The sequence below is a fragment of the Cygnus olor genome, chromosome 9 (genome assembly GCF_009769625.2).
Source record: "Cygnus olor isolate bCygOlo1 chromosome 9, bCygOlo1.pri.v2, whole genome shotgun sequence".
NCBI lineage: Eukaryota > Metazoa > Chordata > Aves > Anseriformes > Anatidae > Cygnus > Cygnus olor.
The window spans coordinates 24,223,667-24,238,553 of record NC_049177.1 but is presented as its reverse complement, the minus strand read 5'-3'; the positions used below and the strand labels follow the sequence as shown (position 1 = coordinate 24,238,553).

Genomic DNA, 14,887 nt, shown 5'->3' with positions numbered 1-14,887 from the left:
AGTATATTAAATAGAGTATAACATAATAACATATTTTGGAGGATGATTTGTTTCAGGAGAATAGAATATACTTTATGGCTGTTCAGGATGTTTGCAACAGAAGTCTTTAAGCAAAGACTAAGAGCTTTATAAAGGAAACATTTTTCCTGATTTCAAGTTGTTAATCCTTGAATGGACTCTTGCTGATCTTTACGTACCTAATGCCACGGCATTCCCCATGCTGCAGTCACCTGGTAGTCTAGGTTGCAACAAGCCCTGGTGGCAGAGCTTGTGTTGGCTGGGAACCCTTGCAACAATCTGCATATGAGTGAGTGCTTTTCTTATTTGGGGTTTGTGTGTAGAAATTTGGAATCATTTTCCATTAGGGAATACGTAACGCTTTATTTTGTCATCAAGCCTGAAGTGCTTTTGGATTCCAGAAATGGCACTGACAGTCCTAACTGCTGCCATCGGAGTGCTAATTGGTACTGACTGTGCAGAAATCAGTCACCCGTCTAAAGGCAAGCAGAGGAATCCCATGAATGGTCGCAAAGTAACTGGGATGTCAATCAAAGGCTCAAAGATTTGGAGGTTATTCTAAATTTACATGGAGTTGAGATCCCACTGGGGACCTGTACCCTGCCTGGGAGGCTTAATTAGCCAAACTGCCTGCCAGCAGCATGAAACAGATGGGTGCCTTCCTGCTGGAAGTTGGTTAATGCACCTTTTGGTAGCTCCAAAAGCACATGCACAAACTTTTAGGCATCTTCAGCTAAGCCTTTTCTTTTATTTCCTTAAGGAGGGTTTTAATAATGGGAATAACTACACCAATGAGCGTTGTATTTGAGTGCTGTGAGCTAGTAACATCTGCCGGGCATGGGAATTCATCTACGGTCTGAACCTGATGGGTGCCTGAGTAATTTTAACAGCACAACATCTCAGATAAACATAACTTACAGTTTGGGAAACGTGGGGGATACTTTCTTAATGAATTGAGGGATAGAATGTATTAAATAATTTTACTTGAAAGTTTATACTTTTAAATACTGACATTTTTCTGAAATAATCAATAGCCTCTTTTCCTAAGCAGTACATTTTTGTGAAGCAAAACAGCCCCATCCTTGCACAAAGTTACGTGGGCACTAACTGATGCAACTAAACCATAAGCCAAAGACAAATGCACTTTTCTGCAGCCAAGATCTTGCCTGGGGCTGAGCTCTCCTCACCAGCCCCAGGTTTTGCGGCTGCTCCTCGTGTCCCACTCTTGTCGCTTACCCCTCTGGGACAAACGTTCCCCTCTTTGACATCTCTCTCAAATCAGGGCTGAAGCGAGTCCCTGCCCCTAGCTCGGGGACAGCTGAGGTGAGGGCATGCTGTAATCTTATGTGGTGATGAGGCAGACTGAAGGAATTATTTTTCTTTGTAGGGAGGAAGATAAAGTTTTCAGTGACTTCTAGTTAATTTAGCTCTTTGTACGGTATGTTTTCTTGTCTGAGCTTCTACCTAGCTGTGTGGTGATGCTCTGCTGGCATATCTGTTCCACATACAAGCTTGTTCCCCCAAAAGAAGAAGTGGAAACACAAGGGATTCTATCCAGTTAAAATTTACATACACATAAATAAAATCTTAGTACTGTTTGGTGTCTGACAGTCTGGGGACAAGCCTTGTATCTGCATTCAGGCATTTTGGAGGATTTCCGTGCTTCTCTGAAGCCAGCCCAGGATCTGCAGGAGCTCTCGGGGTCACTCAGCAATCTTCATCTTGTTCCTTGCTCACAAAAACAGATGGAGGCTGCCTTTGTGCTTGGGCTAAGTTCAAGCAACATCAGGAAATCAGTACAAAGGTAGATAAAGAGAAAAACACTGACATGTTCATTCCTGGTTTACAGAACTCTTTTATATCCCAGCGAGTGTTTTCCTTCGTGCTGTCTCTTGCCAGAAAGGCAGCCTTACCAGCTTTGTGTGGGATCTGGGTCATCAGACACAAAGGATTGAATCTTCTGTCCTTGAGTAGCTTTGTATGGACTTTGCAGATTTTTGGTTAGAGTTCTGAACAGGCTTTAATTTAGCCAAGCTGGCAGTTATATTTCACTTCTGAAAAATAAGAGGATCCTCTTAGAATGGTTTGTTACGTTCCCCTGCCAGAAACCTGTCCCTGAAGTTACTGTTTTCATAGTCCCACGGCTCTTGCTGCAATATTATTTTCCTGGCTTTTGATGATTAAAGGAGTAGTAGCTTCTTAGCTTTACATCATGCTGGACGCTTCAAAAGTGACTTGTATTAATGTGTGCCTAGGTGAATCTGTTTTCATGAAAACACTGGTGTTTTCATGGATGAATAGGACTTAATTCTGCTTGCAGGAAACATCACTATAAAGCAGGGCTGATGCGATTGCATTGAGAAGAAACGATTGTAAATAATGGGAAGAAAATTCTGCTCATGGGAATATTTCTTGTCCAGAAGGTCATACGCATTGCTATTGGCTTTTAACTTGACAAATATCTCTACTTGGAGTGAACACAGATAGTGTTGCGTTTTGTGATCTTTTTAAAGGCAGCAGCTGAATGCTCTGGCTGAAGTTGGCCAAGTTTAGGGTAACTTAATTGCTGAGAACACCCTTCTTACAGAGTCTTCCTGTTGATAAGCTCTACGTGACAGAACCATCCTCCCACTTTTTTTTCAAGCAGAGGAGTTTTTCTCCTGCTGTTTTGATGGTTTGCATTTCATCACATAGATGTTGAAATTTTCTGAGATGAAAAAGTTGCAAGAAGTTATTCTCGAGGCTTCCCTTCAACAATTTTCTCTGACAATTCTTCTTTAATGCTATATTATGCTTGCTTTATCCTTAGTTTTCCTAGGTCTCCTTCCTCTTTCTTTCTTCTTTCTGACACTATAGCATGTTCCTTTCAATGTTTTTTATAGATCAAAGCGCTCTCCTCTACCTTCCTGTCGCTGTCTTTAAAACAGGTATTTCAATTAATGTAGACTGCAGCTGGAAAGAAAAGATGATTCAAGACTGCTCTCGTACCATGGCAACTTCATTTGGACACCTCTGGGTACCTCGCTGAATTCCCACTTGTTAATGTGCTGAAACTTTTTGTCACACTCAATTTTTATGGAAATCTTACAGGATGCATCCAGACAGCAAGAGAAGAGCGAAGTGCCCCAAAGAAAGCAGAAGAAAGGGAAGAGTTTAGCGAGGTCTCTTTTTTTTTTTTCTTTTGGATGATGAAATGAATCTTTAATTGGCAGCGAGCTCCCTGGGACCACTGTTCTCCAGTCTCATGTGTCCCTTGGGATGCGGACACCTTCGAAGCCATTGCTTGCATGTTTTAGTTGTCTGTGCTGCTGGCAGCCAGCCTGCTGCAAGCTCCCTGGGGGAGATCCTGGTGCACCCCTTGGCAGTGGGAGCAAAAAACTATTCTTACTTCAAAAGAAGCTGCTGAACTGGGTTCGCTTTATTTCATCCGAACAGCTAACTTAAGTTTTGTATGTTCTCTCTATTAATTGATGCATCTTATCAAGCAAATCCCTTGGAAGAGGACGGAGGTGAAATCTTTCACAGCTTTCTCCATGGTGGTGTGCTTCTCTTGGAAGTGGAGGCTGCTGAGATGTCAGAAGTTGAAAGGGAGATGGATGCAGATGGTCCTTCCTTGTAGCATCAGAGGAATCAAAAAGAATTTATAAGGATGTTCATCCCTTTTAATAAGCTGCTGCTTCTGAGAAAGCATCAGTTCTCCATGAAAGACGACTTTGCTATATAAGAAAAGACTCCATAACTCATCTACATGGATGTGGATGTTTTTTTCCTTGAAGTGCTCTGCCCCTCCAACTCATCTCCAGGCTCTCCTGTCCCTGTGTCCTGGCTGAGCAGAAGGCTGTGGGGCTGTACAGGCACGTTTTGGGTGTCTGTGCCTAGCAATCACCCATCCCGGGCTGTGACCTGTGGTTGGGCCTGCTTCCCATGGCATGTGCCACGTGCGTTTTCACTTCCCTTGTTGTAGGGCCTACCCCAGTCCCTTTCCCTGGTTGCAGTACAGAATTCAGGTAGGAATAAAATACAGTGGCCTGGAGCCTCCCGAGCCAGGTTTAGCTCCTGAGTTGCATTTTGGCCACCAGTGCTTTGTTCTGAAGTATGGAGGTGTGGATGTAAATGTGTGTGTGTGTGTGTGCACGTGCAGTCCCTTATGAAGAATTTTAATTTCTTGCAAGAGTGGGTGCTTCAAGGTACTGAGCTGAGAAGGCAGGGGCTCTATTTATAGCTGGTGTTTGAGCCTTTGTGGGTTTTGTGAGTATGTGAGAGATGTACAGCTGTGCCACGCGGGCTCTGCTGAGCTGAAAACTCTTCACGGCAGTAAGAACAGGGGATGGTTTTGGTTATTTAACTGCTCAGTTGGAATAAAGCAGCTGATGTCTACTGAGATGCTGCAGGCTCCGGTCTGCTCTGTGCATGTCTGTCCCTGCGAGGTATCTCAGGTGAGTCTACTGAGAGCAGCACTTCAAGAAACCTGAAGAAGAGGAGAAACATCGAGGTGGACAGGTCTCCAACACCATCTGTGCTCACACCTCCCTCATGCCACAGTCACGCAGAGGTGAGGTTGCACCCTGACAGGAGAGGAGCTGCATCTGCTCGGTTTTACAAGCCTTCGCCTAATCTGTTCTTGAATCCTGATTTAAAAAAAAAAAAAAAGCTACTGTTTTATTTTGGTAGATCTTGGTGTCTAAAATTTCACAGAACCATTATAAACTTGTGGGCAGTGTAAATGTATTGCAATTCCTTAAAATTGTTTTGCAGTTTGATTAGCTGCTACTTTGGTCTGATGCAGTGTAAACAGGAGAGTGAGACAGTGCCTTTTCCCTCAAAGGCCCTGGTAATGTTTAAACTGATAAAGACACAATTTGTTTCTGCAGCTGCTTTTGGCTCAGTTTGTCATCAAATATATTTATTTGTTAGAAAGCTGCCAGCAGGATTATGTAGTCTTCTTTCCTTTTTTTAAGCTTTCAAATTTCTCTTCAGTTCACAAATACTGCAGGAGCATCACACTTGTGGTATGTTAATCTTGTCTTATGTTCAACGGAAATTGCATTGGTTGTAAGTAATCATAAACCAACAGACTTGAAAAAGCTAACATTTTCTGGCTTCAAAGGAATGAAAACTGGTGATAAGTGAGGTTGTAAAAAGTCAAATTAAATGTTAATTGATGCAAGGGCACAAAGCAGGGAGGTACTTAGTTCAGATGCAGGCACTATGTTTGTCTTGACAAATTGACCACTATGGTTTCATGGATGTTCTTCTTTCTATTTTCTTCGTCTTCATTTACATGAAGAATATGTTGTTGGGAAATACAATGTTGGTGGTTAGACTACAGCTAAAGCCAGCTGCTTATTTAGACTGGTGCAGAACTGCAGGTATAAGGTGAATGTCACTGTACACACTTGAAGTGTTTTATTTTAGGAAAAGTGATCTAAGAGGAGAAAAATACTGACTAGTCCCGATAATTTGCATAAGAAGAAAGGACATGCACATACTTGGAATTAAATTGAAAATCCTGTCTTAATCATATTACCTTTTAATTTATGTGAATTTGCATAAATCCAGATAAATACTAAAAATTGAATGAGTCTTTAGGATTGTCACAGAATCATAATAACTATTTTGTTATTACATATCTAAAACAAAGAATTAAAGTTATCAGAATCAAATCAGATGTTAGGGACCATTCTTCTTTTCTTTTTTTCTCTCTCTCTCCTTAATAACCTGAGATGAATCAGACCGTTTAGAATTGCTTAATGCTTAAAATAGGTTGCAGAAGTAGGGCAGATACATGAGCATTGGCCTTCAAAGTAAGCTGATTTGGAGGAAAAAAAATGGGGACAAAAGTCATCTTTCTCCTGAGAATTAAATTCTTGTGAATTCTAAATCAATGTGTCTGTCTCTGAATACTGTCTGCTCAGCTGGGGAAAGCTTTGGTGCAGAAATAGCAAGGCTCCCACCCTGGTCTTCAGGTTTCTCCTAGCTCAAAGCTGAGCCCTGCCAAATTGGTCTAAATTTTGTGTTCTCAGAAAATAAACAGTAGGCACTTTCTCACCCACTCATCTGACTTGTGTTAGGAAACCTTTGGGTCTACTTGGGTGAGCAGTATGAGTGGGGTTCTGCACTGAAGCTCCTCATATAAAGCCTTCAAAAATTAATGCATATGTGGAGTCTGAGAGCAGCTCCTTTATAGTGATAATTTTTGTGCAAGTAAAGCTGTACAGCAGAATAATAAGCACTTAAATAATGAAACAGTGAGGCAGTAAGTGATACCTCTGGGAGGTGGTAGTAATATTAGATCACGGATTCAGGTTTGTGTTGCCAGGACTGCGTAGGTGTGAGGGGAACAAGAAACCTTGTCCCTGGTTTTGTACCTCTTCAGCAATGTCAAACCCCGCAGCCTCACTGTGTCTTCAAAGACTCCCACTGCCGCTATCTTGGGCGAGAGGAGTGTGTTGTGGCACAGCGGAGACAGGTGCAGATCCTCTCCAGAGGAGCCTCTCGCTGCTTGCTTAAGTGTATGAATATTTTTTCTTAAAGAATAAAACCAAAACGAAACACAACCGCCCCTCTGACACAGGCATGCTGTCACAGATGCAGGTATCTGCATTTTTCTGACCTTCTGGAGAACGCAGTCTTTCGGGAAACTGGACTCAAATCTCTGATCTTATCTCGTCGGTGCTTTGGTTGCATAGCACTAATCCTATGAGGAAGGAACAGGCTTGCGTCCATTGGACTTCGTGTATTGGTTGATGCCTGCTTTGCCATACAGTGAACTGAGTCCGTGTTGACTTTGATTCAGAAGCCAAGCATTACATTTTTAGTATAAATGATGAGAGGATTACAGGAGAGCTTTGCAGATTGCTGCAAGCCAGTCACAAAGAAGCATCCTGTTCATTCAGCGCCTCCTTAGCATCTGGATGCTGATTGTAGGGATAAACGTGGAAACCACACAGATTTCCTTTTGTGAATTTCACATATACCATGCTCAAAGTGGGGGTGTAGGGGGGAGTTGAGTGATCGGCTCCAAGTACTTTTCGTATTGAGTAGGCCAGGCAAACGAAGCCCTGTTAGAAGTCAGGATAGTCCTGGTGAGCTGTTGGTGCTCAAAGCAAAGAGGGCCCAGCCAGCAGCGTAGGTACCTGATCCCTGTTTCACAGAGGCATCTAGCTGAATCTGGAAATGATAATCTTTTAATCTCTAATAATCTTTTGACTGCAGTCAGAAGGCAGTTCTTGGCTTGTGATGACCATCTCATATAAGCCTCCTTCCTAACTGTTTTTCTCAACTTTGGCCTAAGTTTCTGGTTGTGAACCCACTTAGACTGAAAGCACAGGGAACGTATATCCCCCCAGAGCATGCCAAAATCAGTCACTTTCTTCTAGTTTTCTTAATTCTGTGTTCCATTGTGGCAAAATGGAAAACATTTTGGCTTGGTGCTGCAGATCTCTGCTTTGCTTGCTGCCCAGCTTCTTTGCAGGGATCTCCTAAGCGATGGCAGGCCTGGTGGTGGTCAGAGCAGGCATTTGTCCTTGAGAACTGAAACGGTTCTCTAAGTGTGGACTCTTTTTTGTACTAAAAAAATAAGCCCTGAGAGGGAAAAATCAATACTTCCTAGCAATACATCCCAGAGCATTTTGCAATATTAAACTTCTGGTATTTTACGTTTTAAAAAGGTAGCTAGGTTTCAATATTTTCCTTGTTTTTCTTCAAAGTGATTATCCATGAAGGGTTAGGAGATACTTGCTCTGGCATTCTCTGAGTTAAACATCAGGCTGTTTGTATGTACTGAGAATGACTCCTGAATTTTGCAACGTGCAATAACGTTATGGAAAATTGTTCGTGTTTTTACAGATACTTGGAGATAGCTATTTGAATGTGTGGTTTCCAGTCCTTCTGAAAGGACTTTGCCTTTTCTACTGCTTTGCTGTCTATCTTGCCTTGACTTTCAGTAGTGTTTACCTTTTTTTGTGAGTGGTGATCATCCCAAACTATGGTTTGTAAGCCCCTCCCAGTGACTAATATACAGCATCTCCACGAACCATGCTGCTTTCTGTGCATGTTAGCATTGCCTTGCTATTTGAGACAGTTCGAGCCAACTGGTTGATGGAAAATGTGTCAAGTTATGGCTGAGATGTGTATAATCAACTTTTAAACTTACGAAAAATTTCTCACACTGGAAGTTCTGGCATGTGGAGTTAACACAGCTACGTCTGCAGAAGCATGGATGGTACAGCTCTAATAACATCTCCTGTGAATACTGTCTATCAGTATATTTAAATGTATTTAATTATATTGGGAAAGAATTTGAAAAATAGCAAAAGATTTTCCTGGTATGTCTGTCTTTATGAATTATATGTTATATATGTTGTACAGAGCTATTAAAGAGCACTTCCTTACCCAAAATCTCTTAGCTTTCTGGTAGGATTAAGTAGGCTTGAAACCAGCCAGACAGATGTCTAGAAGACCCATGGAAATAAATGTGAGAAACAGAACTATAACATATTCTGTGCTAGCAACAAAGGCTCCAAATGGAGTGTACTCAAAGTATACAAGTGATCTTATTATCTCAACAACTATTTGCATAGTAACACTTAGACGGATTTAGATTAACTACATAATTAACTGATACAGAAATGCCACTTGAATATGGAATAGCTGGGAACACATCTGCTTGTTTAAAAAGTATGTTTTAAGATGATAAATTGTTGGGGGAACAAAATACATTAAAGTATTGGCAAGAAGCAAAACTTGAAAGTCTTTCTTCCAAGGTCTTTGCTATCTGTGAACTTTTTCTCCAAAACACCCAACTGTTCTTAAAAGCAGACCAATGCTACATTTTCTGCTTGCATGAATTTCCTTACATTTCAGTTACTGAAGATTACACTTCTGGCAAGCCCTACTTATTACGTGCCTGGCCTCGTAGCCTGCTCCACGTACCCTGGGCTAATGCTGCTGGAGCTGGACCAATGTTCCAGGGCAGAGCAGGGAAATCTTCCCTCCTCTTCCACTAAGTGCTGCTAGGGGCCTTCGCATCCAGGTTTTCCTGTGCTACTTTCTCTTGCAGACAAATTATTGAAGAGGAGAAAAAAAATTTTTGCAGGTAACTTTTTACTTAAACTTGGATAGTAATTATGTGCTCTATACCCAGCCAATTTTGCAGGGCCATTTAATTTTCTTGTAAACAGCAGGGCTTTTTGTAGAATATAGTATCAGCTTCAAAAAGCTCTGAAACATTTTAAAGTAAGATTTTGTGACTCTTTGATGCGAGTTAACAGTTCTTATCTCCTCTTTGACTTTGTCAGCGTGGGTAAATTCCCTCAAAATATTTCATTCTTTGTCTCCACATTTTGACTTTTATGGGTTGTTTGTCTCTAGTTCACCTCCTCCATATGAGTTAATCACGCAGATCTTCATTTTGTATCCCATAAGCCTCTTCATTTCACACTTCCATGGAGCTGGTTAATATCCCTTAATATCCTATAGAGGTGTGTGTGTGTTGATCTCCAGACATGAGTTAATAATGTCTCTTAAGACCCAGGGTTTAAATTTATTTAAAGTATGTTGGATATTTTTACTTTGTGTCAGTGCAAGTTGTATTTAAGATGTATTTTTAAATACGTGCTCCACAAGGGACTATAAAGTTGCATAATAATATTGCAAGTTTTTATGCAGAGACTTAATGATGTTGCTAAAGGTAAAGAAAAAATTTTTGTTGTTATAAAAATGTTTAATGCTGTGATGCAGCCACTTGATCCTAAACCGGTGGTCAAAGCTAACTTCTACATAGTTATGACCAAAAACTCCTTATGCCATGCCGAAAGAAATAGTCTCACGTTACGGAACAGTTGTGTTGCTTGAAGACACTCGGTAGAATTTACAGGGCATATTATCATGCCATCATTTCAAGACCCAAGCTATAAAATCAGGAAGCAAGACAGTGGAGTTTGAAAAACTGGAACAATCTGGTAAACAAGGTAATTTGTACTTTTCCTCTGTAAGAATACGCGTGAGTCTAGTCAGAGAAAGCAGTTGAGTTGGACTCTACCTTTAATAAAGGGGGAATTTCCTTCTGCTTCCCCTTTTCTGCATGAAAACTTCTCACCTTTAGGGCAATGCTTTCCAAATAGCTCATTCTACTAAGCTTGAAGTCATCAGCCATTTTGTATGCTTCTTCGGGCTATCACAAAAACAGCTTTGGCACCAGGGCGTGCACTTTTTGGGGGGAGAATATTTGTTTGGAGGCTGACTTTGGGTATGCTCAGTAGGCTAGTGACTGCCTTGGTTGCTTGACTACAAGAGCTGGGTGAAATGCTTGCTTTGAGTTTTCCTAGAACTCTAAAGAAATAACTGCGGACTCAAAGTCAATATTTACAAAGTATGAGCGATGGTGGCTGTACAGCAGCCTTATCTTTCTGTAATATGAAATAGCTAAATGTGTGTACATGTATGCATTTATAAAATTACATTACGTGGTCCTTATTTTTCTCCAATATTCTATTTTTCTTTCCGTTTTTCTATTTTCCTTAAAATCAGCTTTTTGTTGTTGTTGGATGTTTATCATGGGTGTGTACAAGACTACATATCCCTTGCTGGGTTGAGTGTGACTCATGTATAGACCTTCTCATTCTCCTTGCCTGTTTTCTTTTTCATCAAGATAAAAAGTGAAGAACTGTTCCATGTGGCATTTCCTTCTGTGAATGTTTCTGAAATCCTTGCCTTTATTTTTGTTTTAAACCCCAGGTGAGGAGATCCCATTTCTGTGAGTTTCTCATGAACTATATACTCTACTGGGGAGGAGCTTCATAGAGGGAGAGAAGAAGGAATGATGAAGAGGTTTCCAGGAGTCCAAGCAGGACTGATATTAGAAATGGTACTTGTAGGCTGGAAGCATTGATGCTCGTTGCTCCCATCTAGTAAGATTTACATGACTGTTAACAGCATAAACAGAATATCAATGTTTGTATACCACAGAGACTTGTATTGTGCTGTGACCCAAGTCAAAAATCTCGAACTCATTCAGAAGGGATGGCTTTGATAGCACTTGATTTGTTAAGGTCCTTTGAATTTCTTTGAGTATTGGACATGGCAAGAGGCATGCCATAATGCTGTAATTCAGTAGTATTTGTAGCGCAGTGATTACTGGAGAGGTCTGGTATGAAATTTTAGTAGAACTCACAAGAATTCAACAGAAATTGCTTGAGTTGACATAATCTCTGCTTAACATTGCTTAATTTAAAAATTAGTATTTCCTAGTTTTTTTTCCCTCTTGAGGGGAGGGGAATAAAAACAACTCTCTCTGCAGCAACAAAAGATTACTTTTCTAATGCCATAAAAATCTATTTTAACTTTTTTCCCAAAATGCAATTCTGTTTGTCTTGCTGTCATATTTGGGATAGATAGTTTCTCAGTCCGTGTGCAGCAGATTGTGTGGATGAGCAAAGGAGAAGACAGTGAGTGAAAACAGTTTGCTCTATTGTAGTCAGCAGGGAATGGCATGATATATAAAAAGATTTAAGGGATTTAACAATAGATGCTCCTGCAGCTGAGCTAATATGGTAAATGAAAGCTGAATGGTGTTCTTACCTGGATTATGGCTGAAGCTGCATTTGAAATGAAAAACCTGGCTTTTTAACATACGTATGGCATATGTGATTATTAGAAGGTTGTAATTACCCTCCTTTTGATTGCAGTAATAAAATCTTAAAAATAAAGAGAATAAGATGCAAGTCAATGGGAAAAAAACACAGATACAGTCCTGACCTAATATGCAGCAAATACATATTTTTTTTGCAGCTCACCCCACTGTTTGTGCTCTTTTGTGATGGACAAAGTAATACTCTTGTGCGTATCTGTACACCCCATAGTTATCTGCAGCTGTGCCAGCTGTCAGGTTCCTTCCTGTCTGCAGAGGTCAATGATGGAAGAAAATGTCACTCTAAGCTGCCTGTTGTCTGAAATGGCAGGATTAGTTCTTGCAATATATAATATAGTTATTTATCTACGTAATATTTAAATGACTCTCTTGCTTTCATCCTTTCCTAAGGGACACTATGACTTAATCCGTTAGTACCTGTGCTTATTAATTTTCCCTAATGTGGAATTAAGCAAAGCAAAAATCCAGAATTAAGTTTATCCTGGTTTTATAGCTATTTTTCTGTTTTGCTATGTGAGGCCAAGGGGTATTGTGTTGGCAGGCTGTTGCACAGTGCACATCTCTCTCAAGATGTGAAAGAGGAGGTGAATGTTGAGATGGTAAGACTCCTTTAACCTTATACCTACATGGGCAAAAACATGACCAGAGCATTTGAATTATTTTCAAAACTTTATATAAGAGGAGTTGAAATAACATAGAGCATTTATTGTGGACTCTATTGAACATGAGAAACTCTAACATCTTATTTTTTTTTCCAGTGTAAAATTGTAATATAAACACCAAGTGCCACAAAAATGAATCCATTTTCTTTATACTCTTGAGATTTCAATGTCGTGGTCTTTCTTGCATGTCACGCTTTGTTTTCAGTGGGTCTTTTCATTTTGAAAACTTCAGGTGATTCTGTGGGTACTGAAGGATTTTGTGCTGTAATTTTCTTAAGGACATTACCAATCATATCCCATGTCCTGACTAACATTTCATTCTCCTGTGAAAGTTAAAAAGGCTTTTCTACAACAGAATCAGGACAATTACTTCAGCAAAATTACACTACATTATCAGTGAAGTGTCAGAAGATGGCAGCCAATTTCTTCTGTTTGATCAGGATGTTCAAGATCTTCCTCATTCAGTAAGAACAAAAACCCTCAGAAGAGGAAATGAGATGTAATGGTAATTTTCAGATTGCCTGTCAGCCCTAAACATATTTCTATCCATCAAGATGGTGACGTAACGTTGACTTCTCTAGTATTTTATAGTTAATTTGCATAACTTATGGCACCAGTACTTCCTGAGATTTCATAGCAATTTTTCCATGTACTGTAGTTCATAAAAAAAAAAAAGCCTTTCACATATTGTAAACAAAGGTTAAAGGAACTTTACTGTCACTGCATGACTTGCAGTCTCATTATCTGAACATATTATGGTACTGCTGCACAATTCGTGTAGAACTTTCGATAAAAATGACTGCTATAAAATCAAAGCTCTCCTCAAATAAACCATACTGATATTATTTTATGCTGCTTATTTCTGTGATTAGGATAATAAATACTTGGCAATAAGTTTCCTACAGTTTTTGATGGCTTGGTGTTAGATGCCTAGTTAAATGAATGCCTTTGGTCAGATAAAGGATACTGAATTTATCACCTCTTTGGATCAGCAAAGATGTATGTCCTTCTGGATGTCCAGGCTGCAAAAAGAAAATGCACCCCAGAAGAAAAATGAAAATAACTCTCAGATTTTTCAAACCTTTGACCTTGGCTTATCTGGTGGCAATGGATAGAACTTGTAGGTTCAGTTAACAAGGACTTCCCAAAAGGATCTTGTTAGAATGAAGACCAGTGGGGAGTGGGGGGAGAAGTATTTACTTTTTTATTGCTAATTCTGATTCTGTCAGTACAACAACAAAGAGGGAAAAGTGTTTAAGGTGCTTTAATATTGGGTGTTGTTGGGGGGAAAATGAATTGACACTTCTAAGTGTTTTATTAGGATTTGCCTAGGATGTAGCCTAAACCTGACAAAAGTGCAAGCACCAGTGTAGCTCTACCAAGGTCTTCGATCTATGTGCTAGCAGCAGATGGTCAGCCTACAAGGAAAAGACAAGAAAAAAAAGTAACAAAAATGAACATGGATTTTTTTATAGAAACAGAGGAGGAGAATATGAAATATAATTGAAAAGGACAATGTTCTTGTCCTCAGTTGATACTGAAAGAGGGGTCACTATCTTACTTCCCTGTTCTGTTTTAGAGGGAAAGGGAAGGAGGAAGGTGGCATCCTCCCCAGAGGGATGCTAGAAGGGCAAGTAGCTTATCTGGGAATGATTTATGCCGATAGGACCAAGAGAAATCTGCTTTTGGGTGGTTTCTTTTTTGTGTTTTCTGAATGTCTAAGGGGGAACTGACAATAAGAGCTTAATTTGACTGTACTTCTAGTCTGAGATAGACCGAGACAGCTGACCCCAGGGGGACAGTCGGGGGTAACTGCAAAGAAGTTACCTTACATAGCACTGTGTTACAGAAGGATGAATACAAGACAACACCAATGCCAGAAAAGGTTCACCCCAGTTTTGTGAGATCTGAGAAACTTATCCCTTGCAGTCAGGTATATGCAGCATCCCTGCTCAGGGTGTGTGCCTGTGTTGATTCTCCCCATAATTCATTTATTTGCTGCCTTGAGAGAAATGTGGTGACAGTCTTTGCTGCATTAAGGGATTTTAAATTGTACGTAATGCTTCAAAATAAATGAAGCAACAATTTGATCCAAATGATAATCCTGCTTTAGCTGAAGACATATGGCTATTTTGCCCATGTGTTTTAAGTCTTTATCCTTTACATATTCATAATGCATAATATAATCAATTATTATAATTCCATTGGACTCCAGTGGATTTATAAATCCATTTTTATAAATAGGTTTTTATAATTCTATGTGCATCTAGCTGTAAGTTGGAAGACAAGAGACACTATTGGGAAAACCCATTCTTAAAATTTCCCTCCCAGCTCCCCAAACTTTGATTTACCATACTGCTTCTAGCACAGATGTTGTCTCAATGGCTTCCACAGAAACTACAGAAGTTTTACTTAGACCGGTCTGGGTTGATTGAGGAACATCAGATTTCGGCATTGTGGGTGTGAAGATCAGTCAACGCTTGGAAAGTGTTCAATCCTGTCAGGATCCAATTAAGCCTCTGCTCATCTCCCAGCGTAGTGAACTTCTAAGGCACAT

At 40.1% G+C, this 14,887-nt stretch overlaps 1 protein-coding gene across 5 annotated transcripts in view; it reads left to right on the top strand.

Moving 5' to 3' along the window:
* Positions 1-14,887, top strand: part of OTOL1 (otolin 1) — an 81,312-nt gene that overhangs the window by 31,407 nt on the left and 35,018 nt on the right. For all 5 annotated transcript variants that reach the window (XR_005822531.1, XR_005822532.1, XR_005822528.1 and 2 more), the window contains exon 2: positions 2,946-4,570. The gene's annotated coding sequence lies outside the window, so the exon portion shown is untranslated. The remainder of the gene's footprint in view (positions 1-2,945; positions 4,571-14,887) is intronic.